Source organism: Marmota flaviventris, chromosome 5 (assembly GCF_047511675.1).
Source record: "Marmota flaviventris isolate mMarFla1 chromosome 5, mMarFla1.hap1, whole genome shotgun sequence".
Taxonomy (NCBI): domain Eukaryota; kingdom Metazoa; phylum Chordata; class Mammalia; order Rodentia; family Sciuridae; genus Marmota; species Marmota flaviventris.
The window spans coordinates 75361468-75375326 of record NC_092502.1 but is presented as its reverse complement, the minus strand read 5'-3'; the positions used below and the strand labels follow the sequence as shown (position 1 = coordinate 75375326).

At 38.1% G+C, this 13859-nt stretch overlaps 1 non-coding gene across 1 annotated transcript; it reads right to left on the bottom strand.

The window, feature by feature from the left end:
- Positions 1 to 5601: 5601 nt before the first annotated feature.
- On the bottom strand, positions 5602 to 5730 carry LOC114086679 (small nucleolar RNA SNORA44). Its single transcript, XR_003581678.2, has one exon. It is a non-coding gene; the product is annotated as a small nucleolar RNA SNORA44 (small nucleolar RNA).
- Between the last annotated feature and the right edge of the window lie 8129 nt (positions 5731 to 13859).

Here is a 13859-nt window from a genome sequence, read left to right as displayed (position 1 = left end):
ATTATGTGCTGCAACTATGTATGCAAAATTTATTGATATTTAAGTATTGAGTTTATAGGCAGAAAACATTGTTACATTTATTTATTAATTTGTAAATTGTAATTCAAGAATTTTTCCCTGGGTTCAGTGGTGCCCGCCTATAATCCCAGTGCTCAGGAGGGTGAGGCAGGAAGATCACTAGTTCAAAGCCAGCGTCAGCAAAAGTGAGGTGCTAAGCAACTCAGTGAGACCCTGTCTCTAAATAAAATACAAATTAGGGCTGGGGATGTGTCTCAGTGGTGGAGTGCTCCTTCATTCAATCCCTGGTACTCCTCCTGTCCCCCACAAAAGAAGTTTTCAATTCATATAATTATTTTATCTCTGAAACGCAAATAGTTAAACGGTTTTATTTTTTATTTTCATGCTGTATGTTTTATTTACTTGTATTTCCTGGCGTACTACCTAGGACCTCTGGTACAATTTTAAGTCAGTGATAATTGATATATTTGTTTTGTTCCTGATATTAGGGGGAAAGCCTTTAATATGTCACTATTAAACTCCAATTAAACTCCTATTAAATATGACATTTTTATAGGAGTTTTTAATAACTTGTAATCAGATTAAAGATGCTCCCTCCTGTTTGCAGCTTGTAAAGAGTGCAGTGTCTACAGAGCAGAGGAGTCGCCCTTCCTCCTGTCAGGAGGAGCAGGTGAAATTTGTCAAAAAGTTCTGGAAACTCCACTCAAATACCGTTCCCTCTGGTCAGCAGCATGTGGGGCAGTAGGGAATTTTGCCATAACCAAGAACTAGGGGAAAGGTTGAGAGAGGGATAACTTGGGGTGGACAGAGCTTCAGCCAAAAGACCAGATATCCTGTTCTGGTCTAAAGAAAGTTTCTTCTTTCTTTTTCATCAGCCTCTCAACTGATTTGGTTCCTCTTGACACTCATATCTTTTTTTCTCCTAAATTTCCACCATAGATTATAGTTCATACATGCTCTTGATAAACTGAATAAATAAGTATTTTTGTAGCTGTTTCAGTGCCCCCTTTGGTGGGAAACTGTTTTTAATTTGCATGGAGGGTGATTGGCAGCCAGCTTAGCCAATACTATTCCAGGAGCCACTGCAGGACAGCCACTCACATCCCGGGCCATGAGGTAAGCCCTGGTGCTTCACAGCTTCTCTCTGGAACATTCTGTCCACCTCTTCACATTCTCCAGTAAAGGCTGTGGTGTTGGAGTCTCAGTGATTAACAAGGTATCAAACCATTCCCCTGGAATCCTCCAGAACTGCCTCTCATGGGGCACCTGATGGATATCTGCTTTGCAGATGGCCTATCCCTACAACTTTAAAACTTGCTGTACTGTTTCCATTTCTCCTGGGTATATTTTAGAGAAAAATAATCTCCAGGTCGTATGATAGATGTTTCATCTTTGTTAACACAAGCACTCAGTAATGAATCTTTATAATATTAGCTGCATGCTGAACCAGCCCTATCTCTGAATTCGCTTTGAGACTCTATAATTCCACATTTGCTAGAGCTTTCTTAGGAAAGCTCAGGATTATTTATTTTCTCTGTGTATATTCTTGGCATATTTCTGCCTAGAGGAAGAGCAAAATCAATAAGTCCTACAGTTTTATTAAGTTTCTTAAAGAGCAGGATATCTGGTCTATTGGCTGAAGCTGGTTAATCACCATCCTGTACAAATTCATCTTAGAATGGTGGGGATTTTTTTCCCCATGTTTTTTGGTTGTCACTGGTAATAGTGTTGTCTAACTTCCTAACCATATTTAAAGAATAGGTGTTGCTCCTGTGCATGTCATTGCCTTTTGGTGTAGCCCATAACAGCCAAAGTTAAAGAATATTTTTTGATTCATTATTTTGTCTTTTTAGCCTGTCACATACTATCATTTGATCTCTCTTCTGTTTCTTCCTATGGGTCTAATTGTGGCAATCTTAGCTGTCACTCAGCCTATCCCAGTTTGCAAAAAGAGTCAAGTGAGATCACATGGCATATACCCAATTTCTCTCTAATAGTGAGAATCAGGTGCACAGGTTTTGGGACAAAATGAAACAGGCTGCTGCCAAGTCCCAGTGCTCTACTGGGGAAAATTATCCAGCAGTTTGGACAAACCCTCCCATGTCACCAGGACTGTCAGTGCTCCTTGGAGTAGTTTTACATAAAGCCAGTTAGCAGCTTCTTTTTTCCAGCTCAACAGCTGTTCCAAACTTTGACTCTCTTTCTTCTTCTTATAAACTTTCCCCTCTGCCTCATCTTCTCTCAGTCTCAGCATAAAACTTTACCTTTACATTCACTCAGAAAAACCATTCAATGAGCCAACAAACAAAATAATTCCTTTCCTACTAAAACCCCCAGTGTATTAAAAACTCATAGTTTCACAGTCCATTCTATTTTCGGTGAAAGATTGTCCCTCCTACAGCCAAAGTCTCATGTATCCTTCTAACCACTTGCATTGGGATTTGTCTCTTGGCTTGACAGAGACCTTGGGTGATCAGTCATCCCTTTCTATCCTCTGTATTCTGTTTGCTCCCTTCAACATATAAACATTTTCTTTAATAAATTTTCCTTTGGCTCCACATCACCCTCAAGCTACTGTTCTTTATCTTTTCCCCTTTGCAGTCAAACTTCTTAAAGAAGCTTCTCCATCTGCCATCTCCTCTCTCTGGCCATTTCCTTAGCTGAAAACAATCTGTCTTTCATCCCCCAAACAGTAATGAAATTCTTTCTGCCAATTAACTTCATATTAATAAATCCAGTGGATACATGTCATTTTTTAAATTATTCAACCCTGTTAACAGCTTCCTTCTTCTTATAACCTTTCCCCTCTCCTCCCTCCCTCTCCCCACCCCCTCTCTCTAACAATACTTATCTTCTTTGATTTTTCTACCATGTCTCTGGTCACTCTTCTCAATCTCTTTCTTGTGATCTCTCTAAGATGACTGTTTTCGTAGGTTTCTTCTCAACTGTGGTACATTATTCCACAACCACTTCTATATGGCTGACTCATTAATCCACATAGAATGTTTGTTCCCCCAAGACCCCAAGAGTTTCAGACTCATATTCACCTGGCTTTCTTAGTCATCAGAACTCAACATACCCCAAACTAGTCTTATTGTCCTTATTTGTGAGTGAGTTTTTTTCTTTCTTTTTTTGGTATTTCCCTTAAGGAATAGCACTCTGGGATCCAGAGGAAATATGAGTCATCCCTAACTTTCCCCTATTATTCAACACAACTTCATATGCTTTATTTTTTTAAACATAGCGTAACTCTCTGTGTTCCCATTGTTTCATCTCACCCAACAGCCTATGTAGCTTCATAGCTGGTCTGGTTGTTCTTTAATCTGACCCCATCAAATCTAATACACCATTACTAGAATTATTTTTCTAAAATGTGGATCCATGTTCCTTAAAAGAAAGCTCATCCATTGACTTGATGCAAGTCTGATAAAAATTATGATTTTTTAAAATGGATTTGACAAGGTATCTCTAAGAGCTAAGAACAACCAAGATATTTGTGAAGAACAGGATGGAGCCAGACATCATGGAACAACATGCCTGTAATCCGAGTAGCTCAGGAGGCTGAGGCAGGAGGATCAAAAAAAAAAGGTTCAGAGTCAGTCTCAGCAACTTAATAAGGCCCTAAGCAAGCAACTCAGTGAGACTCTGTATCAAAATAATAAAAAAAAATGGTTGGGCATATGGCTCAGTGATTATGTGACTCTGGTTTCAATCCCAGTATATTAAAAAAATAGAATGGAAAAATTGCCTTTCTGAAAAGGCTTATTCTAAAGGCATAATTAAGGCAGTTGATTGCCTCACGGGTAGAAAAACCAACAAATGATACACCACAGAAAACCCAGGAACAGACCCACTCATAAATGCAACTGTGAGTTTTGACAGGGTGTCTGTTTTTTAAGTGTAATGGAAAAACCAAAAAAACATTCAGTATTTCAAACAGGAGGATTTTTTAAAAAGAAAATAGATAAGCACAAATTATTGAGGGGTTGGAAGGACAAAGATTTGAGGCATGGGAGTGCCATTAACTTATGAGTCACTGCCATAGCCATCCAGAGAAGCTGCTTAGAGGTCTGCAAAATATAGGACACTCTGCTGAGATCACAGCACCCCCAACTGTTGCCCGAGACTGTTGACTGTTATGGGAATATGGAGTGTGGCTTCTGTAAAATATCAACTCAAGTCTTATTTCCTCTGCCATTGCTGCTGGGAGTGAATTGTTTCTATCTCCCTACTTTCTTCCAAATTACCCTAAGTGCATTTTTTCTGACAGCACCCAAACAATAATTAAACCTTGCTGGCAAAAAGTTTGGAGAATTCAGCTTCTGGTATCCAGCTCTTGTGATACAAGGAGAGCAAAGAAGGGAAATCAATGTGTACCAAGGGCCATAGAAAACATGTAGCACAGAGGGCATTAAAGATCAATGGAGAAGGAAAGAACTGCTCAATAAACACCACTGGGATAACTGGATATCCATTTAAAAAGCTGAAATTGAATTCCTGCCTTACACCATACACAAGAGTCAATTTAAACAGATAGACTTTTTTTTCTAAAAGGAAAACTTTAGGAAGAAAACATAAAGAAAATATCTTCCTGGTTTTGGGGTGGGGAAACTTTTGTTAAACATAATACAACACATTCTAACCATAAAATAAATGATTAATTCAACTATATAGAAATTAATGACATCTGTTTATCAAACACACCATAAAGAAAGTGAAAACAAAAAAGTAATAGGACATATTTGTCACACATATTACCAATATTTAATATCAAGAATACATAAAGAACTCCTACCAACCAAAAGAGAACAAACACACAAACAGAATAGAAAAATAGGTAAATGACATGGGAGTAGATGGCCAGGGAACAGAAACAAACAAACCAACAAACCTATTGAATCTTTTCAGTAATCAGGAGAATAGATATTATGACTCTTATGGTTTGGATGTGAGGTGTCCCCCAAAAGCTTGTATATGAGACAATACGAGAAGGTTTGGAGGAGTAATGATTGGGTTATAGCTTTAACCTAATCAGTGAATTCATCCCTGATGGGATTAACTGGATGGGAAATGGAAGCCAGTGGGTGTGGCTGGAGGAAGTGGTTCCTTGGGGGTATGACTATGGGATGTATATTTTGTATTTGGGGATTGGAGCCTCTCTCTCTTTCTCTCTCTCTCTCTCTGTTTTTCTGATCATCATGTGATCTGCTTCCCTTTCTCCTACTCTTCCATCATGATCTCTTGCCTCACCTTGAGCCAGCCACTTATGGACTGGGACCTCTGAAACAGACCCTAAATAAAGCTTTTCTCTTCTACAGTTGTCCCGGTTGGATCTTTTAATCACAGCAGAAAAAAAAAAAACTGACTAAAACAATGACCAAACTGAAATATTATACTTATTATATTAGTGAATATTAAAAAATAAATAGTGAATCATTTCTAACTTTTCCTTCTTAACCACTGTCTTTGTGTGCTATATCTCCAAAATGTGGTCTGAACCTATTTTTTTTTAATTTTCATTGCTGTAATTCACAAAGTTTGGGAGAGAATATAGAACAGTAGGATTTTTTTTTCCTCCTGATACATCATGGGAAAGGTGAGTGGCAGCTGCAGGTATTGTGCTGACTGAAGCTGTCAGTGTTTCCCATGTTGCTCTTGCATGTAGTTGGAGAGTCCATGGCCACAAAGAGTGACTGCCAGGGAAACATGCTGGGAATTTCTTTAAATTAGGGTATTGTAAAGGTATATTAGATAATCATTTTTGTAAAACACCTTGATATTTTCTTGGAAATATGAACATAGAGACACCCTATCTCGGCAATCCCAGAAAAAATCTTGTACATGTTTCCAGGAGACAGGCTCATAACAGTTTATAGGAATCATGAAAGGAAATTAATTAGAATTCAGTATCAGGAGAATGGTTGTATAAATTGTATTATATTTATACAATTAAATATTATACAGGACTGAAAACAAATGATCTATAGCTATACTCAGTATCATATAAATCATAGATATCTAATATAAAGTTAAAAATGCAGGCCCATGAAATCATAGATAGTACAACACCATTAAGACAATTCAAAAACACAGAAAATTAAGCAATATGTTTAGACACATATACACTTTAATTTTTTTTTTAGTTGTAGATAGACAAAATACCTTTATTTTGTTTATTTGTTTTTATGTGGTGTTGAGGATGGAACCCAGTGCATCACACGGTGCAAGGCAAGTGCTCTACCACTGAGCCACAACCCCAGTCCCTATACATATATACACTTTTAATACAGCTATTTAAAAAAAGTGAAGTAAAGATAGACACAAAATTCATAATAGTGCCATTCTCTCCTTTGGAGGAGGATGGGGAAATGAGAAGAGATAGAGCAGGAATGCACACATGCATCTTGTTCATGATGTGTCCGTGGGATTGTAGGTTCTTGGGAATTTAATATATTATAATGCTTTATAACACAACAAGTTACTAAATTTTGTATGTGTCAGACACAATATTTAAAATGTGGGAAATTATTTGTGTTCTAAATTCCTCAGCTTAAGAGTATGAGCTATCATTTTTTTTCCAAATCTTTTTTCATTTTTGATGTTCAAAAAATAAATCATGATATTAGACAAAACTTGTTTCTATGTAGCATCTATCTATATCATACATGTGACCACATAATTACTGAAAGTATTAATTTTGCCTAGTGAGAGAATGGCTTACTGTCCACCCAAACACAAAACAGGGTAGGGAAAGTAAATAAGCTCTCTGATTCACTAAACTGGAGGAAATGTAATACATGGAAAAAGCACCTGGGGATTTTGTGTGCAAACATCCAGCAGGGGAAATAAACCTGTGAAAATGACAAAGTAGAGTCAGGAACAATCACTATGGGTTTTTGGTTTTCTTTTGAAATCTTTGTATATTTCACAGTTGGAGGTAGTGAGGAGAAAAAGCAAAAGGAAACAAAAGAAGAAATCTTTGTTTCTCTTTTTAATTCTCCATTATCTCCCTATTACTTTTTCACAATGTTTCCATGCCTTCACTTTGCACACGGGTCTTTCCTAGTGGGGTCTTCAGTTTTTCTGCCTGTCCAGCCTCATCTCCTGGCACATTCCTGACCTCCATCTGCTCACACCCTTCTTATAAGCCAAACTCAACTTCCTGTGGCCCCCTGAGCAGGCCAGGCTGTTTCATGCTCTGTGCTTTACTCAGGCTCTTTCCTCTCCCTGGAAATCTCATCCTCTCTGTCTTCCCCTCCATGACCTCTAACTGGCAAGCACTGACTGACCCTCTAGTCTGAGGCTCCCTTAGTCCCTTATACATGATTTTCTAATAGTAGTTATTACATTCCTCTAAAAGTTAATGTTCCTGCCTTCCCCATTAGACTTGCAGCTCTTTGGGATCACAAATTGTATCCTTTAAAAAAAAAAATTACACAATGCTACCCAGTACTTATCACAGTACTTTATAGAAACTCAGTAATGTTAACTATATCATCATGCAATGGGGAAGTATCACTGTCAGCCTGAATTCCTTCCTTCACTGTCTTGAACACTCTTCCACCTCCCAATCTTGCATAGCTCTACTCTCGGCTAGGCTGGAGAGGCTGGGGTGCTCCTCCCATTCTTCAACTAGCTGATTCTTCAGTCACTTCCTTAGGAACCTTCCTCACTCTTCATGGTGGATTTCTTCTCAATGTGTTCTTCCTTAGCATCATTTATTGCCCTATTTCCATTATGCATTTATGTCAATTTGTATCATTTTTTTGAATAATGTTTATTCTCCAGCTGGACTTCAAGCTCCATAAATATAGGGGCCAGATTTACTTTTGTATATCTGAGACTTGCTTTTGTATTACATGACATAGGGTAGATTTCAATATGTGCTGACTGAGTGGTTGAATAAACCATGAGTTCTGTTTGTCAGCTTTTTTGCTGCTGCAACTAAAAGACCAAACCAGCACAGCTATAGAGGAGGAAAGGTAAAGTGGTCTCATGGTTTCAGAGGTCTAAGCCCATGGACAGCTGACTTCATTTCTTAGGGCTCAAGGTGAGGACATCATGGCAGAAGAGTGTGGCAGAAGGAAGCAGCTTACTTGGTGATCAGGAAGGAGAGAGGGAGAGAGAGAGAGAGAGAGAGAGAGAGAGAGAGAGAGAGAGAGAGAGAGAGAGAAAGTCTTCACTTGCCTGAAACAAATAATCCAAAGCCATGCCCCAATCCCCACCTCCTCCAGCCATACCCTACCATTTCCATTACCACTTAGTTAATCCCTATCAGGGGATTAATTAACTGCTTGGATTAAGGCTCTCATAACCCAATCATTCTTCTTTGAACTTTCTTGCATTGTTTCACATGTGAGCTTTTGGGGAACACTACATCTAAACGATAACAAGTACTATTAGAATTCAGGACACAAGGAACATATCTGATGGGCTGGTAGGAGGATGCACAGCTCTATTACTTGAATGCACATGCAGGGGCGATAAGGTCTGTTCAAAGGAAGTTACCATGGGTACCTACAGGGAAGATGAAGAGGGGGAAGACAGTGTGATGCTTGTTACAGGTACTGATCTGAATTCTCAGCCCATGGACTTATGTCTGAGTCTAAAGGCAAGAAGACGTGTAGGTAGAAGGATGAAAGAGTCCTTTTCAAGCAAGGAGCTTATGTGTATGTATTTTTTTGACTGGGTAACAAAGTCACACAAGTTGGTTGTGGGGAAGGAATTCCCTGTCCCTGAAGCGTCCAGTATGGTGCTTTTAGTGTAGGGAGGGTGAGTGACACAGGGCAGAATCCAGGTCATTCTTAGCCTGGATCCAATTTCCCTTCTTTGATGTCAATCACAGTGTCAGCTCCCAGCCACTGCATTCAGATGGCTTTTTGGAGGGGTGTATGGGGGAATATCTATCAGTAATAAAGAGGAGTTAGAAAAAAGAACATAAAGCAAAAATAACTGAGATTCTGACCTCCAAAGTTCAGGAAATAATGCCAAGAGTTAATAAATAGGATACCATCAAATTAAAAAGCTCCTGCAAAGCAAATTAGAAATGTGAAGAGAGAGCCCACAGAATGGCAACAATCTTTGCTAGCAACTCTTCTGACAAAGGATTAATATCCAGAATATGTAAATAACTCAAAAAACTGCACACAAAAATTTAAATAATCAATTAATAAATGTGCAAACAAATTAAACAGACACTTCTCAAAAGAAGAAATTTAAATGGCCAACAAATACATTAAAAAATGTCCAACATCATTAGCAATTAGGGAATTGCCAATCAAAGCTACACTGAGATTTCATCTCACACCAGTCAGAATGACAGTCATCAAGAATATGAATAATAATAAATGCCTGAAAGGATGTGGAGAAAAAGGAACACTTTCACACTGTTGGTAGGACTGTAAATGAGTACAACCATGATGGATATCAGTACACAGGCTCCTCAAAAGACTAAGCATGCAACCACCATATGACCCAGTTATACCAGTCCTTGGTATTTACCTTGAAGAATTAAGATTACCTACTACATTGATAAACTCATACTTATGTTTAAATCAGAACAAGTCACAATAGCTTGCATTGTGACTATGGAACCTGCATAGGGGTCCATCAATGAATGAATGGATAAAGAAAATGTGGTATAGATACACGATGGAGTTTATTCAGCCATAAAGATAAATGAAATATGGCATTTACAATAAAATGAATGAAACTAGAGACCATCATGTTAAGCAAAATAAGTCAAAATAAGAAAAGGTCCTGTGCATTCTCTGGTATGTAGAAGCTAAAGAGGAAAAAGGAAAATGAAAGTAGAGGTGGATCTCCTAAAAATCAAAGGGAGAACAGTAGAGGAAGAGGACCAAAGGGTAGAAGCAAGAGAGAGGAGTGCTGGAGAGTGATATTGGCTAAATTCTATGGTTCTATTCTGTGCATGTATGAATATGTAACAACAAATCCCATCAATATGTACAACTGTAATGCACCAATAAAAAGGTGAAAGAAAAAAAATAAATAACTGAGATTCTGACAGCCTATTGACACTATTTCATGAATCTAGAGAATAAATTGATGGAATTACAGGGTTTTAAAATTTTTATGTTGATCCTTTTTACCCATACACTGCTGAGGCCTGGGAAAGTCAGTGTATGCTATTGTAATTTTCTATGTTTCCACTAAAAACTTACTTCTGAATTATTTGAAGTTTTATATTGGATCTAGGCTCCAGTCTTAATCTTTAGTGATGTGTTTTTCTGACCAATTTGCACCGTTTGTACTTTGACTTGTAAAAGAGGCCCTTTAGTTTGGCCATCTGGAAGTAGTCCAAATTATTGATGTTAATTGTTCCTCTTCCACATTCTGTTTTTGTGATCCTCTAGTTTCCAGCCTTTGGTGACACATAAGACCATCATTAATATTTCATGTTACACGAGATGGCCTCAAGGTCTTCATTAAGTGAGCTTATATTGGTAAATGAATAGGCTAAATCTGAGAAAGCAAAGGCATTTATTTCCTCAATATTTTTGCTTGAATTAACTTATATTTTCTGTAGCCTATCTTTATTCTTAAGCCTTGAATCACTTGATATGAAACCTAACATCTGTAGATGCTCCTTCACATGAGAATTTCAATGTAATTGCTACTGACAATATCTTCATCCTACAAAGAAAGGCCCTTCTTCTGGATACAGCTTGAAAAGCTGGGAAAATAGATGTATGCTGCACTTCCAGGGGGTTGGGGGTTGGTCTTGGTTTTTCCACTGACTCCCTGGGCCTCAGACTTTCTTTCTGTATAGTGAGGGGGAAGAACAGAAGGTGATCAAGCAAGGAGAAATGACAAGAACTAAAGTTGTGGGAAGGTCAGGGTAGACCGTCAATAACTCAACAACAAAAACACAGGAAGGTAGGGAAGGCTGAACATAGACTGGTGGAAGAACAGGCAGGTAGGGGTTCAGAGCTGGGGAATTTCTGCAGAACTAAGTGGTCCAGGCATGTCTTGTTTGTTGAGTTGCCTTTTCCTCTTAAATTTTTTTTTAACTTATGTGTAGAAAAATAATATCTTGTTTAATTTAATTTTTCATACCTTTTCCCTTTCTGTCCATCACTGACCTGCTTTACTCTTGGACATCCCTGTAATAGAAAACTCTCTGCTTGTTGGCTTCCCGGCTACAATGGAGACTTCTCACTGCTCATGCGTTCGGTCTGTGCACCGTCAGGCAGTTTGGACAATGCTTGTCTTGTTTTGGTCTTCATGGATCCCTGTGACCCTCTCCTTGGGTCTCTCAGTCCACCATCTCCTTTCAAAAATTGTCCTCCAGCCAAGGGTGGAGGAACATTTTAGTTTTCTCCTGAGTCTAGTAGTCCAGACTTGGCCTTTTCTTCAGGCATTAATGTTCATTAAGACTCAGATTTACAGGGCTCAAAGAGGGTTCCAGGCTCACAAGTGCAAAAAAGAATAATCTGTCCTTTGCTAGTTCAGTTGTGTTCCACCAGGGAGAAATGCTAGCCTGCTGCTTCTTGGATTAGGGACTCATTCACTGAATGCATCTGAAGATAAAGAATTTTTAATAGATCATATAACTTAATCATTTGCTAAAGAAGGGCATTTTACTTCTTACTAAGGATCTTTAGAAATGATGGTTTCTGGTTATTGTTCTGAGAATATTCGTTTATTGCATGCTTAGTGTTGTATCCAGAGGCACCAGCAAAGTTGCACAGTTAGGCTCAGTTAAGATATTACAATTTTAAGGTCTTCTCTGATCAGAGCATATTTATTGTTACCTTTTTACTAATTTTTTTTTCACTTTATTTTTCTATTACCTCATATTTTTCTCTCTAACAAATGGAAACATACTATAAATGCTGTTTTGTAACCAGCTTGATTTTTTTTCTGTCCACAATTACCACAATTTTATGTGTAATTATCATAGTATTCTGCTGACTAGGATTTTATTCTTATTTATCAAATTCTTGATAATTTAAATACTAGGACACTTAAAATATATATTTAGATATGCCATTTTCCAAATGGGGGTTGTCCAATAAACAATGTACTGTAGTTTGTTCACTTATGCATATTATATTATTCCTATGTTTGACTTATGCTCACCAAATATTCTGAGAAGTCTCATCTCATGGCCTCAACTGGGTAAGTGCTGTCCTCCAAAGAAAGGTACAGCTACTGCTCCACAGCATGGGATTCTTTCCTTTTCTTGGCCACATCTGCCTCCACAGTAGACCAATAACAGTATAAAACTTTCAAGAAGCCTTGAATTTTCACCTATCTCACAGGGCTCGGTATTGGAATTTAGTTTCCTTAGTCTTCCTCAGAAGTCCCCATTCTTAATATATGGGATATAAAAATACATATTTGCAAATAAATAGTTTACAAACCAAGTGTATTCATTTCCAGCGGCTGCCATATGGTTTAAATCAATAGGATTTAATTTATTTTTTCACAGTTTGGAAGGCCAGATGTCTGAAATCAAGTTATCAGTAAACTGGTCCTGTTGGAGGATCTCAGGAAGAGTCTGCTCCATGTCTCTCTTCCTGGCTTCTAGGGGTTGTTGGTATTACATAGCATTCCTGGGCTTGGAGATAATAGTACTCCAGTCTGTGCCTCCATCTTCATATAACATTCTCTTATCTGTGTCCAGATTTCCCTCTTCTTATGAGGACATCAGGGAAATTGAATTTAGAGAGCCCTTATTCAGTAGGACCTCATTTTCACGTGATTATTTCTACAAAGATCCTATTTCAAATAAGGTCACTCTCATGGGTTTTGAGTGGACGTGAATTTTGATGGGACTCTCTACAATGCAGTACACAAATAACCAATAAATACTGATTTGGCTTCTCTTTCAGGGAAGATTGGGGAAAAGCATTGGGTTTTACTTTTCCCAGATTTTAGTGGGTACCTCTTATATAAGTTATAAATTGATTGGAAGAAGTTACAGAAAACCCAAAGAACATTTTTTTCTTATTCTTTTCCTTTGCATGTGACTGGAAATATAAGACAGATGGCATAGAGCAGGTATTGTGGTTCACAATGCCAATTGGGAACCAGTGCTCTGCTTCCTGTTTAGTTGCTCTTGGCATGTGGATTTTGGCCTTATGTTCACTGCCTCATGGTCACAAGGTGGCCACTCCACTTCAACATCACATGTGGGCAAAGGCACCTGCTGGCTGACTACTTCTTTCAACAGAGCTTTCCTAGAAGTCCTCTCTGATGCACTCCACTTACACATCTTCTTACTTAGAGCCAATTTAAATACCAAGAAGGTTAGGAAAGTTTTGTTGTTGTTGTTGTTGTTATTGTTGTTTGTTTGTTTCAAGAAATATTGCTGCTCTAAAACAAATTAGGTTTCAGTTAGTAAGGAAGGAGAAAATAGACATTGTTAAAATTACTAGAGGCATTGTCTGCCTAATCTCTTGAAGTTTACCAGAACCAGGACTTCGGTCCTCAGTGAGGAATTAGGGCTGTTTTAAGTGGTCATTTGATATCTGTATGTTAGCTTAGGCATGGATGTGCACAGCATAGATGGGAAGACTGACTTCTAAGCCTGGCCAGAAATGCGCTTGCTTTTAAATACTGATAAAACAAGTTCTTCTTGTCTAAGAAGAACTTGTTTTGTCAGTATCAGAGATCCCTGTGCTACAACAGCTTCCCTATGGAGCTCCTGATTTGTAGCTATATGTTACTAGCTTAGGAAATGCACAGTGAAATCACTCATTGCATGGCTTCTAGTAAATATATATGTTACTATTTATTTACTTAGTTCCCTATTACTAGTTGCTTGGGTCCTTTTATATTTATTATCAGTTTCCTTCTTGATTTCTAATTGG